This window comes from Rhipicephalus sanguineus, chromosome 2 (assembly GCF_013339695.2).
Source record: "Rhipicephalus sanguineus isolate Rsan-2018 chromosome 2, BIME_Rsan_1.4, whole genome shotgun sequence".
In the NCBI taxonomy this organism is placed as follows: domain Eukaryota; kingdom Metazoa; phylum Arthropoda; class Arachnida; order Ixodida; family Ixodidae; genus Rhipicephalus; species Rhipicephalus sanguineus.
In genome coordinates, this window is record NC_051177.1 from 208,277,479 (window position 1) to 208,298,356 (window position 20,878).

The following is a 20,878-nucleotide window of genomic DNA, read 5'->3' on the forward strand; positions in this document are numbered from 1 at the left end:
TTCTTTATAATTTTGTAATCACTGTACAGCCCCTCCTGCATACCCACGTGGTCTGCAGTATTGCTAAATAAATATAAATATAACAAGCCGCCATTCTTGCATTCTCTAGACTTCGTACCGAAGCACCACACAAGAGGAACTTCGATAATGACTTTACAGCGGCATCAGCATGTGCGCGAAAGACGCCCCACTCATTGTAGCACGCGGCACAGGAAAGTGGCTAAGTGCCAAGTGTCATGCCACTGACAAAACTAAAAAAATAAAGATTAAGGAAAAATTCGGCTGGGTGCAGACGTTCGCGCGCTTGTCTGTCGAGACGACGCGAGCGCCACTCGTGACTCTGCTCAACCATTATATAGGGACGCTCACAGCTTATCGCCTATGCTCGCTGGGAAACTCTTGCGGAAAGGTAAAATAATTTCACTACCTTTAGTTTTATTCTGGCGACTCAGTGGCAGCAATATCAGCTTGAAAAGCGGAGATCAGCCAACGTTTGTTGCTTCGCACGGTGGTGGTGCGATCGCAGTATCTTTTATCTTATGATACGCGATACATTCTTCAATGTATTGGAAATACAGATACAGATACTTGTTTTGCGAGACGTATCGCGATACAGATACAAGATACCCAGAGTATCTAACATATACGAAGATACGTCTATCTTTGATACAGCCCAGCACTGCCTTTCCTTTTTCATTTCATTCTTTCTTTCTTTCTGTCTTCATCTCATTCTTTCTTTCTTGGTTCCTGTTTTCCTTTCTCTCTTTCTTTGTTCGTTTCTTTCTTTTTTGCCTCATTTCTTTCTTCCTGCCTTTCTTTCTTTCTTCCTGCCTCTTCATTTTTTTTTCCTTCATTCCTTCCATTCTTTCTTTCTTTCTTTCTTTCTTTCTTCATTCCTACTTTTCTTTCATGTTTCTTTATTTCTTCACTCCCTTCCATATTTCTATCTTCTTTTCCTTCTTTCTTTTTCTTTCATTCTTTCCACCTTTCTTCCTTTCGTTCTCATTGCGCTATGGTCCCTCCTAACATATGTCTCCCTCCATGCCGTCCAACGGCCGGCACGGACGTTTATGAACCATCCTGACAGCTCAATAGAGTGTTTCTCAATTTAGTGGACCAATAGTGAGTATTGCGATTTGCCAAATGTCTGTGGCACGTGAGAATTTGGCCCGCGCACGACTTCAGTTTTGCAGAAGGAGGATACAACGTTTATTAATGAGAATAATAATGAAAAATAAATAAAAATAAAATGAGGGGAAATTTCAAGGGTGGGTTCCCCTTTCCAGGACACCAGTGGCCGCCGCTGCTCGCCCGGCTTGATCCAGGAGACCCCTTTGGGTCTTCAGGTCAGTTCGGGCGAGGACGGCCTCCCAAGGCTCCCCCAGCATCGTGAGTATCAGAGGCGACTGTGCCGTGGACAAGTGGTGAGCATGGGGGTTTCGCGTAGTATCTGCGGCTCATACCCGCTGGAGTTTTCTCGTACGCCTGCTGCCACAACGCGATGCGGGTCAGCCAACGGCAGTTTCGCTGGAATAAACCATTTTAAAAGGTACTTATGCGTCAAATAGCAAATTAAAATACGTTCTCATGGGAAGTCCATCGCATATTCGTGCATTGAGTGGCTCAAGTAATGCATGAGAAGCTTAGTTTGGCCTCAGCTTAGCTTAGCGGCCCGAAGGTCGTTCGCATGGCCTTAATAATCAAAGCTTGGTCACAGAGTGAAAAGGGCATAAACGGGGCAATGCGGCATTAGCAACGTACCAAGTCTAGAAGGAATTACGTTTGACTGTACACTCTAAGAAAAAAGAGTATAGGTGACTTTTTTCGGAGAGTTCTGAATTGCCACGTATACGACTCTCTTGGTGGGTCAGAGTGGGTGTGCTGTAGGAGAGTGCCCCGACCCTCTTGGAAGAGTGGAAGGACTCTTATCCGAAGGATCACATTACCACTTATGAGGGAGTCAAGCGACTCCATAACTATTTTAAGTTACTCAATTGACCCATTCTCTACTATTGCGCGACTACTGTTGGAAATCCCCGACCCTCTTGGAAGAGTGGAAGGACTCTTATCCGAAGGATCACATTACCACTTATGAGGGAGTCAAGCGACTCCATAACTATTTTAAGTTACTCAATTGGACCCATTCTCTACTATTGCGCGACTACTGTTGGAAATCCCCGACCCTCTTGGAAGAGTGGAAGGACTCTTATCCGAAGGATCACATTACCACTTATGAGGGAGTCAAGCGACTCCATAACTATTTTAAGTTACTCAATTGACTCATTCTCTACTATTGCGCGACTACTGTTGGAAATAGTGAAGTTTTCATTTTAAGCATGAGTCCAATAATATTTGCCGTTGTGCCCAGCGACCGCAAAAAAAAGAATAGTTCAATTTTGGCATTATTTTAATCAAACTCTTCAAAACAACACAAGCGCGACACACGCGCGAAAAAATGGTCCCTGATTTCCAATTAAGCCGTTGATGTATTCCTTATTTACACGCTTGTATGAGTATAGCCAAGTGAAATGTGCGACAGTGATGCGCATAGTGTCATATGGTGCAAAATAAACTGCAGAAATCGGCATCATATTTCCATATTTATTCCTTATGTATATGAATAAATCATAAAGTGCTGGCGGCTGGAGGCATCAGACTTGTGACTTGCTGTGTTGTCGATCCTGTTCAGCCTAAACGGCCATGAACATTTGTAGCTGAAAAGCAGAACGTAATAGTATGATGAGGAAATGGAATTGCAGTAAGAGTTTGCACAACCTACACAATAAGTGATTTACACAGGCATAATGAAGGCTTACAACAAAGCAACAAATTTTTTTATTATTTTTTTATGTGAAATTACTGCAGGCTCACCGGCCCTTGCTGGAGTGGTTACAGAATGCAACATGAGACAAAAGAATCATAAACAGAAATCGATGGGTTGTGCTTTAGAAACAAAGGATTCCACAGTATTACAATGCACAACACTATGAGGCAAGTTATTCCACCAAGAAATTGCTGAGGGAAAGAGTGAATGTTTGTGTAGGTTGACGCAGCTTGAAGGCTGTCGAATTGTTCTACTGTGGTTAGTTCTTGACGAAGCGGGGAAAGGATGACGCAAATAACGTGACTTTTGAATTTTGAAATGGTCATTGTACAAAAGATAAATGAATTTAAGCTTTGAAACTGTTCTTCGTTTTGAAAGTGATTCAAGTTTTGCTTTCGCTAGTAGTTCAGATACACTGGATTGTCTAGAATAAACAGAATATATGAATCTAGCCGCTAGTTTTTGTGTGCGCTCAATTTTATCAATTAGGTGTTTTCGGTAAGGGCTCCAGAATAAGTCAGCATACTCTAATGATGGTCTGATGAGTGTTTTATAGGCATTTAATTTCACATGTGGTGGAGTGTTGCGTAACTTCCTTCGTAAGAACGATAGTTTGCGTTCGGCAGTCTGACAGATTGAGGAGATGTGAGGATCCTAGTTAAGATTTGACGTGAGGATAAGGCCCAAGTATTTTGCCTGATGGGATTTCTTGAGTGGAATGTCACCAAGAGTGTATGTGAAATTCATGGGAATTTTCTTGTCGATGAATGTGATGCACTTGGTTTCTGACGCATTAAGTCTGATGCCCCATGTATTACACCATGAACAGATAGACTATAGTGAATTGTTTAGTTGGATTTGATCATTTAGATGTCGGGCAACTGTATATACTACACAGTCATCGGTGAACAGCCGCATTTGGACCGTTGCATGAACCTTGAATTGGATATCATTGATGTACATGAGAAATAAAATGGGAGCGAGGACGGACCCTTGAGGAACCCCTGAGTAAACTTCAAGTTGCCGTGAAAAATGTTTTCTTAATGTTCACTCTTTCTGTTCGATTTGTTAAAAGACTGGAGATGCAGGCAATTATTTTCCTGTCTATTCCAAATGCGAGTAGTTTTGTAAGTAAGTATTCATGCGGAACAACGTCGAACGCCTTCGAAAAGTCTAGAAAATAACATCTATTTGGTCTCCATCGTTAATTGCACTACCAATTTCATCTGTTAGTTCAGCGAGTTGTGTTACAGTCGAAAGGCCTGATCTAAATTCATGTTGTCGGCTGTAAAGAAGTTGGTTGTTTTCTAAGTGGGGTATTATGGCTTTTAAGATTATATGTTCCATTAGTTTGCAACTAGTGGTCGTTAATGACACTGGACGATAATTATTTAGTTCAAATTTTAAACCTGATTTGTGGAATGGAATTATATTAGCTCTGCGCCAATCGTCTGGTGACGTTGCTGATTCAAGAGACGTAACAAATATTTTATGTAGGTATTTAGCTACCCATAAGGCATATCGGTTTAGAAATGAATTAGTGATATTTTCGGGACTGGGGGATTCCTTCAAATCCATTTTTTCTAGAAGATAAAAGACACCTTCTTCGCTTATGGTCAATTGCGGCGTGGGCAATCTCAGCTCATATGGTTCTAGCTGGGCATTGGAAGTGGATCTGGTGCAAACAGATTGAAAAAACAAGTTTAGTTCCTGTGCAATACCTTCTGGTTCGGAAATAATGCGATCGGGCATTTTTATTTGCGAAATATTTCCGCGTTTATCAGCCAAGTGTCGCCAGAATGTCTGAGGGCTGTGCGTCATAAAGGAAGGTAAGGTTATATTGTGGAAGCGCGATTTAGCATCCCTAACCTTCTGTTGCAAAGCTCAGATAAGGTTTGTGGTCTCATCGCTGCCTCTTTTTTTCCGTCGACGCTTGCTTTATATTTCTTTTCAAATTATTTCATTATTTCTCGAGTAACGCAAGGGTATTCTCGGTTGATACGCTTTTTCTTTCACGGAATAAAGTTAGCTTCGCAGAAGGAAACGATGCGTTTAAAAAAAATTACACCATCTCCCGCTAAAGGGGACCATGAGGCGATGCGAAGCCGGAGCACTTGCACGATCGCCTTCCGTTGGCGTTCGTTGGGCATGCTACCGACCTCGCGTCGTGGAACGCGAAGAGGGACGCTACGCGCGTCGTATCTTCCATCTAGCCTGGCCGTTAATTCTCACAGGGCGAGCGGGGAACGCGGTCGACAGGCGGGCGAGAGGGGGCAGCGTAGGAGAGGAGAGAGAAGGGGAGGGGACGCGCATGCGCTCGAGCTCATCGCGGCAGGAGAGAATTTCGGCATGTCTAGCCCGCGTTTCAGAGGAAGAGTAGAAAGGGGGAGGGAGAGGGGAGAGGGAAATTGGAGAGAGGAAGTGGAGAGGGAAAGTGGAGAGGGTGAGAGGGTATGCGCATGCGCAGTAAGGGTGGTCACGCCGCGCACCACCGGATTGAGCTCGGCCTTAAGATACTTCGCATCTAAAACATGACCACAGTCGTTCACGTCTTTCATTCCGTTGAAGGCCGCAAAATTTGTGTCCAGGAAGCTGAACACGGCAGGATCATCTGCGTGCTCATAGTTTGTTACGTATATGGGCAACGGTTTTTTGTATTTTCGGCAAGGTCAATCTAAATAGGTCGCGAAAGTCGCAACGAAAAGTGGTCGGAAACCTATTCCGACAAACATCAACACCCGCGTGACGATTAAAGCGCTACTAGGTGAGGGGGGGGGGGGACAAATAATGAAAACAAAAAATTAATTAAACGTTTATTTTTATTAGTTTTAATTTTATTTGTCACGAATTAAATTAGTAGATTACTTTAATCAAACTTTAGTCTTGGGTATGTGGTTGAGTAGCCAATTTTTTTCGTTTATTTTCAGAAACAGCGGGCACATGCAGGCAGTCTAGTAACATGGGCCAACGGTTTTGCGCATTTTCAGATGCAAATGGCGTAGCTCGTTTTTGCGCAGTAGGTTTGTGCCTGTCGTCCGTAGGTGAGTTCCTCGCATAAGCGTTGTTTTCTAGTCGTGGTACTTGGCAGAAGGTAATATAGTCCATCGCAGCCATCGGGAACCGTTTCAGTGGCTGTAGTGGCGATGAGTCCGCCACGCTACGCGAAGAAACGCTGCGCTGTCTACGGATGCAAGAGCAACACGTGTGCAAGGTTTGTGTGTGTGATGATGTGGATTGTGTGGCCCGTGACGGCGCCGAAGAGGGAACGACAGTTCTGCTCTCCGGTACGCCTTGGAGGGGAAGACGACGAAAAGGAAGCGCGAGCGGGGCGTGCGGCTCGAGGAGTTGGAGCGCGACACGGTTGGAACGGCAGCCGCTTGTCGGCGGTTCGAGTCGCGACATCGCTTAACCAGGCGTCCGGCAGCCTTGCGGACCTGGTGAGCCTGGCTTCGTGCTTCGGACTGTGTCACTCAACCAGGCGTCCGGCAGCCATGTGGACCTGGTGAGCCTGATTCCCGCTCTGTGCCTGGTGCTGACACGGAGACCGGCAGCCTAGTCTGTTCCTGGCCTGAGGTCCTGGGGCCCGAGTGGTGTCACGAGGTGGCCGCGGCTCATGTTGGCGACGGGCATCTAACCTGCGCTGCAGTGGCCTGGTGAGCTACCAGCCTGCAGTGCCATCATCACCACCACTACCACCTCGCCACGGTCAAGGCAGCGTGACTGTTGACTGCCCAAGGAGTACCGGTGACGACCGACCTCGCCGCAGCGGCAACAGTTCATAACGGCGAGTAAGACAGTTTGTGTGCGATGCGCGTAGGATGTTTAGGATGTAAATAAGGAATGCTGTAGTATGTTGTGTGTGAATCGTCAGAGTTATCGGTTGTGTTAAAGCATGTGTTGTATGTACAGAATCACCTGACTGCCGGTTGAATTATTTCGGATCCTGGACCCACATTACTCCATCACAGTGTGCACGTTGAATTATGCTACTTCTGATTTCTGTATTATATATTTTGGGTAATAGCCTGTTCAACTGCAATATTTCGCCAATAAAATACACCTTATTTATCAAATCTGTCTTTTTCGTCTTCCCGTTATCTTGCAGGCTTCCATTATCGAGCCGTCATAGTGATAAGAAAAAGAACACGCAGCTATAAGAAAAGTAAGAAGCGGCGCCCTGTCAAAAAATTTCATAATTTCACGCCCATCGCGTTAAACGTGACGTCATTTCCGCTTCCGGTTGTGACGTCATCTTTTTCTTTTTTGAATTCTGTTTGTCCCCTCCTCACATATATGGCGACTGTTGCAACAACTAGCCACGGGCTCGACACGTGGGCTCCTACGGAAGTTACGATACCAGTTTACATATACCTTGTTTTCGGGTTGTTGATAGGGGACTGGATAGGATGATCGCTTTGTGATCTGAAATGCCGTTTTCTGTGGACACTGTGCATTCGTGTAGCGAACTGCTTACACGCATTAAGTCAATGCAAACAGGAATGGTAATGAACCAGGTTATTTGCGGTTATCGTGTAAAACACAGCTTACAGATAGTAGCTTTTGCAACGCGTCACTTGGCGACAAATTGCAGCCCAAGATGATGTGAGCCTCTTTTAAAGAACAAACGAAATTGGTTTAGGCTGCTTTGCGTGAGTGCCAATCACCTCTTTTCCTACGCCGTGTTGTCCAACCAAAGGAAATGTGGGACCGACTGCCTCGTTGACAGGGCGAAGGGCGCTGTTGATTTTCCAATAACGAGTGCCGAGGCGCCATACCATAGCGGCACTTTCGCTTCGCCGAGTGGGGCTGTGAACTGCTGTGAAGAGGTGGGAGAAGCGATCCGGGATTCTGGGAATAACCAACTGACACACACACGGACGAATTATTTGTATTTAAAAGCACCTTGTTCAACGCACTCTTATTGTACACACATCTGAAACCTGTGTTTCGTTTTAAATATTTTGGCAACGAAAACAAATTTTCTCGTAAAAGAAGGCAAGCACTTCGTTTCGCAATAGGCGCTGGCTATGCACGAATGAAAGCACTTGTTTTCTGAGAAATCGCTTCAAAATTTGCTTTGAGAATAAGCCCGGCTTTGCGCCGGCATATTCCGACACCCAAGCGCATCCTCCGACAGTCAGGGGCACGTCGTGAGCGGTTACTGACCGCCTGTTTTACAAACGTAACCCATCCTTAAATACTCGGAAATACACATGCAAGTACGAGCACCCGAACGACACCCAGCGCGCCCGGACGCCGTCTACGTCGAGATCGGACATGCCATAGGCTGGAATTACCGCACATTGCTCCCAGTCACGTACACTCACTCGATTCTGTTATAAGGTCAAACGTCATCCCAAATGTAGGCAAACCACGAAAACTGCAAACAGAAACGAAGTAAAATGTGCACGGCCGCGGCCTCAACAACGCGCGCGCGCCGTGGAGAGTCTCGAGCTTTTCCCCGTACCGGTGAGGCGTGTCCAACTTAGTAACTACGGCGTACGCGCTGGAAACATCGCACTATATCTGCATCTTCAACTACCGTCTTTAAGCCAACAAAAACCATTATATATAGCGCGCCTAAGTGTTCTGTACACAGACTTTTTTTGTCTAGTTCCCACGCGCGGAAGAATGCTGTACACTCAACGTCAATGGAAATGTCATTATGAAGAAGACTAAAGCGCATCTGAAAACGAAATCGGGCACCTTCAGCAGTGCAGACACAATGTGCGATCAGCAAACAATGACCCATGGTAATTGTTTGCGTCGCTCATTTTAGATGCGAAGCAGCTCTTTGACTCATGTGTGTAACGCCGTACGTTACGTGCGTCCGTACGAATGAGCCGCAACGCGTTCCCCTCGCCGTAGGTGTTGGAGCGTTACCAAGTAGGTCGCGCCACAGCTTTACGTTGACGTCACGCTCCCCTCGCACGCTTCCCTCGCAGGTGCGCGCTGCAGTCACTCTCTTCTCACCCGCAGCATGCTCGCCGTAGCGCCCGCAGCTGCCGGCTGCTCCGGCCGCTCGCAACACTTCTGAACGTGTCACTTTTCTCTCGCTTCACCCGTGGTAGTCAAGGCGAAACGCGCGCCTGCTCCGGTCCAGCGCCCCTGTCTCGACTCTGAAGAAACAACGACTACGAAGTCTTGCCAAACACGACCCGGCGACACCGCCGTGACAATGTCACCGATTTTCCCGTTCCTTGTGCAGGCTCTAGCTGGGTGCTTTTGGATGAGCGCTGCTGAAACTTTCACGGAAAATGGATATTGCCAGCCTGAATCGCCTTAGCTTCTTCCAAACGACGTCGTAGGCGCAATCTTCGATAACACTGTTATGCGCCGGCTGCCACATGTGGAGCATGGCTAAAGCGCATCTTCTTCATGCACCGTGACGTCACCGGCCCATCCTGGACCCGCTGGCTTTCATGCTTTAAAAGGGACGCTCGCTTCTGCAAGCATCAGTGGACACGGCGACACCGCCGCGACAATGTCACCGATTTTCCCGTTCCTTGTGCAGGTTGGTGATCGAAAATACTGGTTTCGTAGTGATTACCTATGCTTAGTTGTGTTGCCGTGTCCACATACTCTTTTTTGTTGTTTATCTGAATGTTTTGCCGTTGCCAGCTTGCTAGTGCCACGCTCGGGTGATGTTGAAGAAAATCCCGGGCCCATCACTGAAGAAAAGCTTAACGAAATACCTAAGACGCAAAAGGCGGTCCTGGAGAAAGTAACCCAAATAGAGAAAAACCAAGCATCTTTTGAGGCTCGGGTAGAGGGCAGGCTTTCGAAAATAGAGGGAAGGCTAGAAATTCTGGGGGAAGCCCCACTCAGGCTTGCTAACCTTGAGAAGTTCGCCAGTGAAACCGAAACCTCAATAGCAACTGTTATACCCTTGTCACACGGGTAAGCTTAACCGCTGTTATACCCAACTGCAGTTAGCGGACGTAACCACAGTTACCGTAAACCAGACAGAGGTGCTGTCACACATTTGCAGCGCTTCCAAGCGTTCTTTAGTTGATACATGGCTGCGTTCGTGCCACACCGCTATAACACCACTTTGTAGAGGGCTTCACGCTCGATTATGGACGCGTCAGCAGCGTGTTTTGATGCGCGTCTATCAAATAGCATGCAGCCCTGTTCAATGAACGAATGCAGCCGTGTATCAATCTCGTGAAATGCACACGAGATTTTTGCAGCACGGACAAACTTGTACCTCAAAGCCGGTAATTTATCTTCCCAAATACGTATCAACGCCTCCGTCGTCGCAACGGTCCAGACGCGCTTTTGGCTCGATATTTCGCTGGAAGCCGAGCTGCTCGCGTCCGACATGGGGGCCGCCATGTTGTCAGTTTACGGCGCTAACAGGGGTTGCCTACCTCCGTTTACGAAAACGGCCGTTAGAGGATTAACTGCGGTTAGGGTTGTCGTGTGACAATGTATAACAGCCGTTAGACTTAACGGCCGTCGTACTTAACTGTGGTTAGACAACCCGTGTGACAAGGGTATTAGTCAAAAAGTTGATGAGTTAGCCACTAAATCGTGCACCGACAGGAATGCCCTCCTCAACCGACTTGATGATCTCGAAAACCGCTCTCGGCGGAATAATCTTATTATCAGAGGGATAAAAGAAGACATGAATGAAACTGAAGATGTTTTACGTGAGAAGGTTAACGTTGACGTTTTGGATAAGCTGCTAAATCTTAAAATTAACTCAGTTGAACGAATTCATCGCTTAGGAGCAAAACAGGGGGGTAAAGATAGGCCCGTTATCCTGAGAGTTTCAGATTTCAGAGATAAGACTAGTATCCTACGAAACTGCTTTAAGCTGCGGGGTAAGGAAGTCAGCATTAACGAAGATTTTTCAAATCGAGTTGTTGAGATCCGCAGAAGGCTGTGGGAGTCTAGTGCTGAGGAGCGAAAAACTGGGGCCAAGGTTAAGCTTATCTTTGACAAAATGAAAATAAATGATGTGGTGTACGGTTAGAACGGGGATACTAATATGAGGTACATATCTAAGACACCTCCCGAAGCACCTGACAGGCGTCGTGATGGCGACTGACGGCGTCAGAGTAGTCTTAACCAGTCAAAGATAATAAATGTAAATGTAAGAAGTATTATGAATAAATTGGCGGATCTTGAGGCTGTGGTACTAGAACACGATCCCGACTTTATAATAATGACCGAAACATGGCTGAAGAAAGATGTACTGGATGCCGAGGTTACTCCTCCCGGATACAAAATCGTGAGCAGAGACCGTGAAACAAGAGGAGGGGGTGTGGCCGTTTTAATTAAAGATAATATATTATTTAGTGTTCTTCCGCATGCTATTGATGCCGAAGCTCTTTGGATTAAAACCATGCTCAGTAATCGCACGGTATACATTGGTGCTATGTATAGACCTCCGAACGCCCCAGTGAATGCACTTGATAACAGAAGCTTTATGAACTCCCACCTGAAGCATGATGATAATATTGATACGGGGTTGTATGAGTATATAAAACATGTATTTACAGAGAGGAATCAGTAAAAGAGTCAAGATGGCTGACCGCCACACTCGCGCGCCAGTCAGGCTCTTCAGCCCTTCGTCTTCCTTCACTTCCTCTCCGTAACAGGCCCCCCGGGCGTTGTAGCGCCGTCTCGGCGCAGGTCCGGCGATGAATTGCGAGAGAAGTAGGGCTTCATCCGCGAAACATGCACAATGTCAACAGGTGGCGTACTTGACGAATCGAAGTGCAACGGCGCAATCTCGTAATTCACGTCGCCAACTTGATGCAAGACTTGGTAGGGTCCTGTGTAGCGGGAGAGTAGTTTCTCGGAGAGCCCTACACGGCGACATGGTGACCAAAGGAGCACCCAATCACCTGCGGCAAACTTCATATTACGATGCCGGTGGTCATAGCGGGCTTTCGCATCTCCTGCGACGTGGTGAGACGAGATCGGGCGACTTGACGAGCCATGTGAGCCCGGTCAATAGCGTCGTGAGCGTACATGGTAACAGATAGCGCGGAAGGTAAGACGGTGTCAAACGGCAATATGGGGTGGCGACCATACAAAAGATAAAAAGGTGAAAATCCCGTGGTGTCATGTCTAGAGGAATTATATGCAAAAGTCACATAGGCCAACGTGGCGTCCCAGTCGCGATGATCTTGAGAGACGTACATGGAAAGAATCTCTGTGAGTGTGCGGTTAAGACGTTCAGTAAGTCCATTAGTCTGTGGATGGTAGGCGGTAGACAGCTTGTGCTCTGTGGCACAAGATCTAAGTAGGTCGTCGACAACTCTGGACAAGAAAGAGCGGCCGCGGTCCGTCAGCAGCTGTCGGGGTGCACCGTGGAGGAGGATGACGTCGTGAAGAAGAAAATCCGCGACGTCAGTGGCGCAACTAGTTGGCATGGCCTTCGTGGTGGCGTAACGTGTCGCATAATCTGTAGCGACCGCGATCCACTTATTTCCCAAAGTCGTCGTCGGAAAAGGGCCAAGCAGGTCAAGGCCGACGCGATGGAATGGTTCCGAGGGAACTTCAATTGGTTGTAGAAATCCAGCAGGCGGCAGAGGAGGCCTTTTCCGGCGTTGGCATAGGTCGCAAGTAGCAACATAACGACGCACGGAGCGGTATAGCCCAGGCCAGAAGAACCGACGTCGCACGCGGTCGTATGTGCGCGAAACTCCGAGATGTCCCGCCGTCGGTGCGTCGTGAAGTTGTTCAAGTATGACGGGCCGTAGATGGCGAGGAACGACAAGCAGGAGCTCAGGGCCTTCAATGCTGACGTTGCGGCGGTAGAGGATGCCGTTATGCAACACGAACATACGGAATGCGGCGTCGGTGCTGCCAGACTGAATGGCATCGATGATGGTGCGCAATGACTCATCCCGACGTTGTTCGGTGCGCATGTCGCTCACGTCAGTAAAAGCCTTTACGCAGCTGTCCGGATCATGCGCAGCGGGGTCAGTAGGATCCACCGGATGACGAGAAAGACAGTCTGCATCCTTGTGCAAACGTCCAGACTTGTAGGTGACTGTGAACGAAAATTCTTGGAGCCGCAAAGCCCAGCGACCAAGACGTCTGGTCGGGTCCTTCAGAGAAGTGAGCCAGCAGAGAGCGTGGTGGTCCGTAACGACGGAGAACATGCGGCCAAATAGGTATGGCCGGAACTTAGCGACAGCCCAGACTAAAGCCAAGCACTCTCTTTCGGTGATGGAATAATTTCTCTCGGGGGAAGAGAGCAGGCGACTGGCGTAAGCTATCACGCACTGTTGACTGTGCTGCCGTTGAGCGAGAACTGCGCCGATACCGTGCCCGCTGGCGTCGGTGCGAACTTCTGTTGGAGCAGATGGATCAAAGTGGGCAAGTACGGGGGGAGTAGTCAGGAAGCCAATGAGAGCGGTGAACGCTTGAGCCTGCTCAGGGCCCCATGAGAATGTGGTGTCTTTCTTCAGCAGATCTGTTAGTGGCCTACCAATGTCGGCGAAGTTGTTCACAAAACGACGAAAGTAAGAGCATAGGCCGATGAAGCTCCGCACGTCAGAAGTATCCTAATAGGAGATTTTAATCTCCCTGGAATTAATTGGTCGACGCTCACTTCAGAGGGAAGCGAAGTCATTAAAGGTGATCAGCTGCTAGAGCTCGCTTTCTGCTACGATCTGACTCAGGTCGTCTCATCTTGTACGCTTGTGGGTCCAACCGCTTCCTCAGTGCTTGATTTGATGTTCTTATCTGGATCACTGCTCCCGTTTCTTGGCATGTGTGAAATTGAGGACGGTCTTTCTGATCATAAACTGGTTTTAATGTCTTTAGATCTGTATGTCGATGCCATGCACAAGGATGAAAAACATATGATCCCAAATTTTAGGGCTGCAAATGATTTGGCTATACTAGAACACCTGGAGAAGTCATATTATTCATTTCTGGAAATGTACCGAACATCTCGCTCAACAGAAGAACAGTGGCAGTTTTTTCATTCTACGATAATGTTTTGCGTCCAACAATTCATTCCCAGGCGTCGTAAAAATGTAAGAAAACGAAACCCTTGGATTACACGCGATATAATACACGCTAAAAGAAAGCTTAAACGCAAGCGAAAGGCATGCACTGTGAATCCAAGCATTGACAGGAAGCATAACATCCAGGTTTTAAGTAAAAACCTCCGGCAGAGTGTGAAGACTTCTAAAAATAAGTTTTATAACTCAACGTTCAAACAATTTATCAAAGAATCCGCAGACAAATTTTGGAGGTACGTGAATCCTTCGACCAGACCGAGTAGTATGTCTATTCATAAAGGTAGCAAGGATCAGGCAGAAGCGTTTAATTCCTTCTTCTCGTCAGTTTTTACAGTCGATAATGGTATTGTACCCAACATCAGCGAATTCTTAGATATGGTTCCTATCCAGGATATAAGCATCACTGAAGAGGGCGTTCTAAACCTCTTGCTTCATATTGCCGCGCGTATGTGCCAGTGGTGACGGCAACGAAGCAGCGCGAGTGTTTTTGGCCCATCGCGGGGACGAAGAAGACGTGGCAGTTTCTCTGAATGATAAAGCGTGTTTGCCTATCGTTCTCCGTGTCCTCGTTGATCCCACGTCGTTACACTGGTGGAGGTGCTGGGTAAGCTTCATGCTTGGCACTCCTTCGCGGAGCCGACAATCGAGCCCGGAATCGCCACCACGCGTCGAAACACCGGTCCACCGATTCAGTCGCCGTCTGTTAGGCCTGGCGCCCGAGCTCAACCCCCTGTCAGAAAATTCCAGCAATCGCTTGCCTCCTTCAACCATGGCCACTGCAGCTCCATCGCACCTGACACTGCAGAATCCTATGATTCCTGAGTGCTTTCACGGTGAAGCCTATGAAGACGCCCAAGACTGGCTGGACCAGTTCGAGCGTTGTGCGAAATACAACCAATGGGCCACCCCAGAAGCCAAGCTTTCGAATGTCTACTTCTACCTGAAGGACAACGCTCAGACGTGGTACTACATCAACCGGGAAAGAAGCTTGGCTACTTGGGACGACTTCCGCGCCCAGCTGCTTGACACTTTTACCAGTGTCGACAGAAGGGAGAGTGCACAACGTCTCCTGGAAACCCGCATCCAAAAACCAAACGAGAGCGTGGCTATGTTCGCCGAAGACATGGCCCGTCTTTTCCGTAGGGCAGACCCCGAGATGCCGGAAGAGAGGAAGTTACGGTATCTCATGCGAGGAGTGAAGGAGCAACTGTTTGCTGGGCTTGTGAGAAATCCACCAACAGTAGCTGAATTCACCAAAGAAGCCACATCGATCGAACGGGCTCTACAGCAACGGTACCGCCTGCATGACAACATGATCAACTCTGTAGCGAGTACTTCTGTTATGACTGTGAGCAACGAGAAGCCTCTACGTGAAGTCATCCGGGAGGTTCTGCGAGAGGAACTTCGGCAGCTTGGTTTAATTCCACCAGAACCGGCGCCGGCATTGTCTTTTGTCGCTGATGTTGTCCGGGATGAGGTCCGTCAGGCTCTTTCATCGCCCGGCTATTGTGATGTGCCGCGGCATCTTACTTACGCTGATGCTGTCCGACGCCCAGTCATCGCACCTTCGACGCCGCCGGCTCCAATGCCTAGACCACCACCAACCCTCGCACAGCCGATCTCATCGCCGGCGACTCTCCCAACCTCGCCGATCTCGCCGCCACAAAGAATGCTCTATGGCCGACATCCAAACACCGCAACGTGGTTCAATGGAGAATCCTCACTGAACTACCAGCGTCGCAAAACCGATTTGTGGCGTACCGCTGACCGTCGACCGGTGTGCTTCCACTGCGGCGAAGCAGGGCACGTCTATCGAGTTTGCCGTTATCGCGACGCTCAATACTCGAGATTTCCTCCCCACTCTGATTACGCGACGCATGACGGTCGACGCACGTACAACGACGCTCCTCTCGACATACCGCCACAAAATCCAGCGACGCCCCGATCACGTTCTCCATCTCCTGCGCGGTACAGTTCACCGAATCGTCGCAGTTTTGCCGACGTCACTAGGGGCAGGTCCCCTAGCCCGCGACGGGGAAACTAGACGCAGCGACCTCCGGGGGTGGGGTTGCCAATCATCGAAATTACGAACAGCCCCCATTACAGACGAACGACTCGAAGTCGCCGAAGCCGAAGACGACGAGCACACCGACGAATACGACGAATGCGCCAGCTGCCGATGTAACCGACGTCGTCAGCGCTGACCTCGTCGTCCACATTGACGGCCATCAAGTGACAGCTCTTGTTGACACTGGCTCCCACTTTTCCATAATAAGCCTACAGCTAGCCGACAGACTAAGGAAGGTAAAGATGCCATGGTACGGACCCAATATAAGAACTGCCGGAGGTCAGTTAATGACACCTGTTGGAAAGTGCACGGCCCGACTCTTAATCGCTGGTTCCACCTTCGTCGCCACCCTCGTCATCCTTCATGAGTGCTGTAAACAGCTCATATTGGGAATGGATTTCTTGCGCGAATACGGGGCTGTGATTAACATCCGCGACAGGAGCGTAACGTTCGCTACAACCTGGGGCACTGCTAATGATGAGGACAACCAACGACCTCGATTACGTATCGCCGGCGACGACGTCATACTGCTGCCGCGGAGTTGCTGCCTCGTACCCGTGCACTGCGAGAGCTTGCAGAGCGGCACTGGCATCGCAGAACACATCAATGAGCTAGCATTCACTTGCGGCATTTCTATTGCCAGGGCTGTCATCAATGTGATCGATGGACCCGCTGACCTCTTGTTGACGAATTTCAGCAAGGAACGCCGACACATTGTTAGAGGCACTGCCATTGCCTATTTCGACGAACTCGCGCAAATTGAAGATTGCCATCTAGTGGAGGAGGTGGCAGCGTCTCCTATCACTACACCGACACCTGTTGACGTTAGTCCGACGTTATCGACCGTCGAGCGAGACCACCTTCTTGCGCTGATCCACAAGTTCCACGGCGGCTTCTCATCAACTTCAAGAGTTGGTCAAACGCCGCTCACAAAGCACCGCATCATCACAGATTCTGACGCCAGGCCAATCAGGCAAAATCCTTATCGTGTTGCCCCAAAGGAGCGTGATGCAATTCAAAAGCAGGTGAAAACGATGCTGGAAGATGGCGTTATTCGGCCATCTAACAGTCCTTGGGCATCGCCTGTAGTACTCGTAAAAAAGAAGGACGGCAGCTTGCGTTTCTGCGTCGACTACCGGAAGCTCAACCAGATCACAAAGAAGGATGTGTATCCGCTGCCGCGTATTGATGATTCCCTGGATAGACTACGAAACGCACGCTACTTTTCGTCAATGGACTTGAAAAGCGGCTACTGGCAGATTGAAGTGGATGAGAGAGACCGTGAGAAGACCGCTTTTGTCACGCCCGACGGACTTTATGAATTTCAGGTTCTCCCTTTCGGTTTGTGTTCGGCGCCAGCAACGTTTCAGCGTCTAATGGACACTGTACTATCAGGACTTAAGTGGCAAACCTGCCTGGTGTACCTCGATGACGTGATTGTCTTTTCTGCTACGTTCGATGAACACTTAAGAAGACTGGAAGCAGTTTTCGAAGCAATACGCGTAGCCGGTCTTACATTGAAACCTGAAAAATGCCACTTTGGCTTTCACGAACTTCAATTCCTCGGACACGTCGTCAGCAGCCAGGGGATCCGACCCGATCCGGATAAGATTGCTGCCGTGGCGAATTTTCCTACCCCATCAGACAAAAAATCAGTGCGACGTTTTTTGGGACTATGTGCCTACTATCGGCGGTTTATTGCCAATTTTTCGCGCATCGCATGGCCATTGACACAGCTGACACGTCCCCTTCGCATGGGGCGAAGACCAGCAGCGGGCATTTCACGAGCTTCGTCAACGCATGCAAACGCCTCCCGTGCTCGCCCACTTCGATGAAGACGCGCCGACGTTATTGCACACCGACGCTAGTAACGTGGGTCTTGGAGCAGTGCTCGTACAATGGCAGGACAACAGTGAAAAGGTGATCGCCTATGCCAGTAGGACGCTGTCCCGAGCAGAAGCCAACTACGCTACGACCGAGAAAGAATGCCTCGCCATGGTATGGGCAGTTCTGAAATTCCGTCCGTATTTGTACGGTCGCTCGTTCACCGTTCTCAGCGATCACCATTCACTCTGTTGGTTAATTAATCTGAAAGATCCATCCGGCCGTCTCGCACGATGGAGTCTTCGGCTCCAAGAATTCGACTTCACTGTTGCTTACAAATCAGGAAAACGACACGCCGATGCCGACTGTCTTTCTCGGTCTCCTGTTGAGACAGCAGCCCAAGACGACGACGACACGGCCTTTTTGGGCGTCGTTGACACTGCCGCTTTTTCACAACAGCAGCGGGACGATCCTGAACTGCTACCGCTTATTCATTACCTGGAAGGACGAACCAGTAGCGTGCCGAAATTATTCGCAAGGGGGCTGACGTCGTACTGCTTGCGCAATGACGTACTTTATAAGAAGAACTTCTCACCTACTGGCAGCAGCTACTTACTCGTCGTTCCCTCGTCGCTTCGACGTGAGGTCCTACACGCCTGCCACAACGAACCGACCGCTGGTCACTTGGGCTACACCCGGACATTGGCGAGGATTGGGCAATACTATTACTGGCCGAGACTTGCTGCGGCCGTAAAAACTTACGTGCAGACATGTCTCGATTGCCAGCGTCGCAAACCGCCATCCGTCAAGCCAGCCGGTCTGTTGCAGCCTGTCCAAGTGCCGACAACACCATTTGCACAAATCGGCATGGATTTTCTGGGCCCCTTCCCAACGTCTGCTACCGGAAATAGGTGGATAATCGTCGCCACAGATTACCTCACCCGATACGCCGAGACGGGCGCTTTGCGACGGGCAACAGCACATGAAGCGGCACGATTTTTTATCGAAGCCATCGTTTTAAGGCACGGTGCTCCTGCAGTAGTTATCACCGACAGAGGTACTGCGTTCATGGCCGAGCTTTTGGACACCGTTTTTCGACTAAGTGGTACCGCTCACAGGAAACAACGGCGTATCATCCCCAGACCAACGGGTTGACTGAACGTCTCAATAGGACCCTGGCTGACATGATAAGCATGTACGTAGATGTAGAGCACAAGAACTGGGACGACATTCTACCCTACGTCACGTTCGCGTACAACACGGCACGTCAGGAGACCACTCGGAAGACACCCTTCAGTCTCGTTTACGGCCGTGAAGTTACGACAACATTAGACGCAATGCTCCCTCACGAAAATGATGGCAATGAGATGGACGCTGAAGAGTTTACACAGCGAGCAGAAGAAGCTAGACAACTTGCCCGGTTGCGAATCAACCAACAACAAGGCTATGACGCCAGACAGTACAATCTCCGACACAGACCCGTCACATACAACGTGGGCGACAAAGTGTGGGTCTGGACACCTATTCGTCGGCGTGGGCTCTCCGAAAAGCTATTGCGAAGATACTTCGGACCTTACACAGTTATCCGACGCATCAGTGAGGTCAACTACGAGGTTGTTCCGGACGGCTCTCAGAGCTCAAAGCGCCGAAAACATTCGCCAGAAATTGTTCACGTGCTTCGGATGAAGCCATACTTGCAGTGACTAACTGCGCAGTTTCTTTTTTTTTACCTTGCTTTCTGAACGTTGAACATCGGGGCGATGTTTATTTTTAAAGGGGAAAATAATGCCGCGCGTATGTGCCAGTGGCGACGGCAACGAAGCAGCGCGAGTGTTTTTGGCCCATCGCGGGGACGAAGAAGACGTGGCAGTTTCTCTGAATGATAAAGCGTGTTTGCCTATCGTTCTCCGTGTCCTCGTCGTTCCCACGTCGTTACAATATAAAATGCTAAAAAATGCCCTGGCCATGACAATATCCCCAATGAATTTCTTTATAGATATGCCGAATGGTAATCAAAGTTTTTGACATTAATTTTTCAATCATCCGTTACTAGTGGCTCTTTTCCCAGTGCTTGGAAACTTGCAAAAATCGTGCCCATACACAAAGGCGGTGCCATATCTCACGCTAGCAATTACCGACCTATATCGCTTACAAGCACCTGTTCAAAAATATTAGAGCACATTGTATCGAAGCACTTGCTAACATATCTCGATGAACATAATCGAATTGTTTCCTGTCAACATGGTTTTAGGAAAGGGTTATCCACCGTTACTCAGCTTATTGAGCTTGTACACGACCTTTCTAACACAAATAATACCCGCGGTCAAACTGACATAATATTCTTAGACTTCGCAAAGGCTTTCAATAAGGTGTCGCACAATAAGCTCTTACTTAAAATCGATTATACCTTTAAAAATTCTGCCCTTACCCGATGGTTCACTTCCTATCTTGCATTCACTTCCTATCTTTCTGTTTAATATGATTCCATTCCACTCCTGTAATAGCCCGCTAAAAGGGCTGACAGTATCAATAAATGAAATGAAATGAATGAAAACGCTTTAATGAAACTTACACGAAACCCAACCAGCTTCCCGTGTCTTTGCGTTTCAAACAAACGTTTACTGGAGTAAACGCTACACCGAGTTTCGCTTCAAACCGTTCTTCCAGCACCCGCGTCGACGCCCGTTTCAACCGGGTCAACGCCGTGCGCACCGCTGCTGCTTCGCATCCCATCAATGTTCCCTTCGGCGAGATGGTCCAACTTTTTATGGGAGCAACGCGCATAACGGTGTCAACTCGTTAACTGACACTTTTAGTAGGGCATCCGCAACAGTGCCGCGTACGCAGGCTGCTGATGAAAATGGCTGGAAGCGTACGTCTGCAGAGCTGCTGCAGACACCCAGCTAAAGCTGTATAATTAGTACCTACAAAAGCAGTGAACTCACCGTTAACAGGCGCACGTTGTCCGTGTATTCAGCTCCATGAATATAGCGCCCTCCAAGCGTCACTTCGAGCACGGAGCCTGGCGTCCCCGCCTCCGAAGATGCGCATGTTCGCTCGAACACAAAACTACAATACAGGCAACTGGCGCACCCCGCGCAACCAACGAAACGGATTCCAAAAGACCGAGGAGATCAAGAGAGGAGGCGGAGGCGTCGCGCCAGCCCG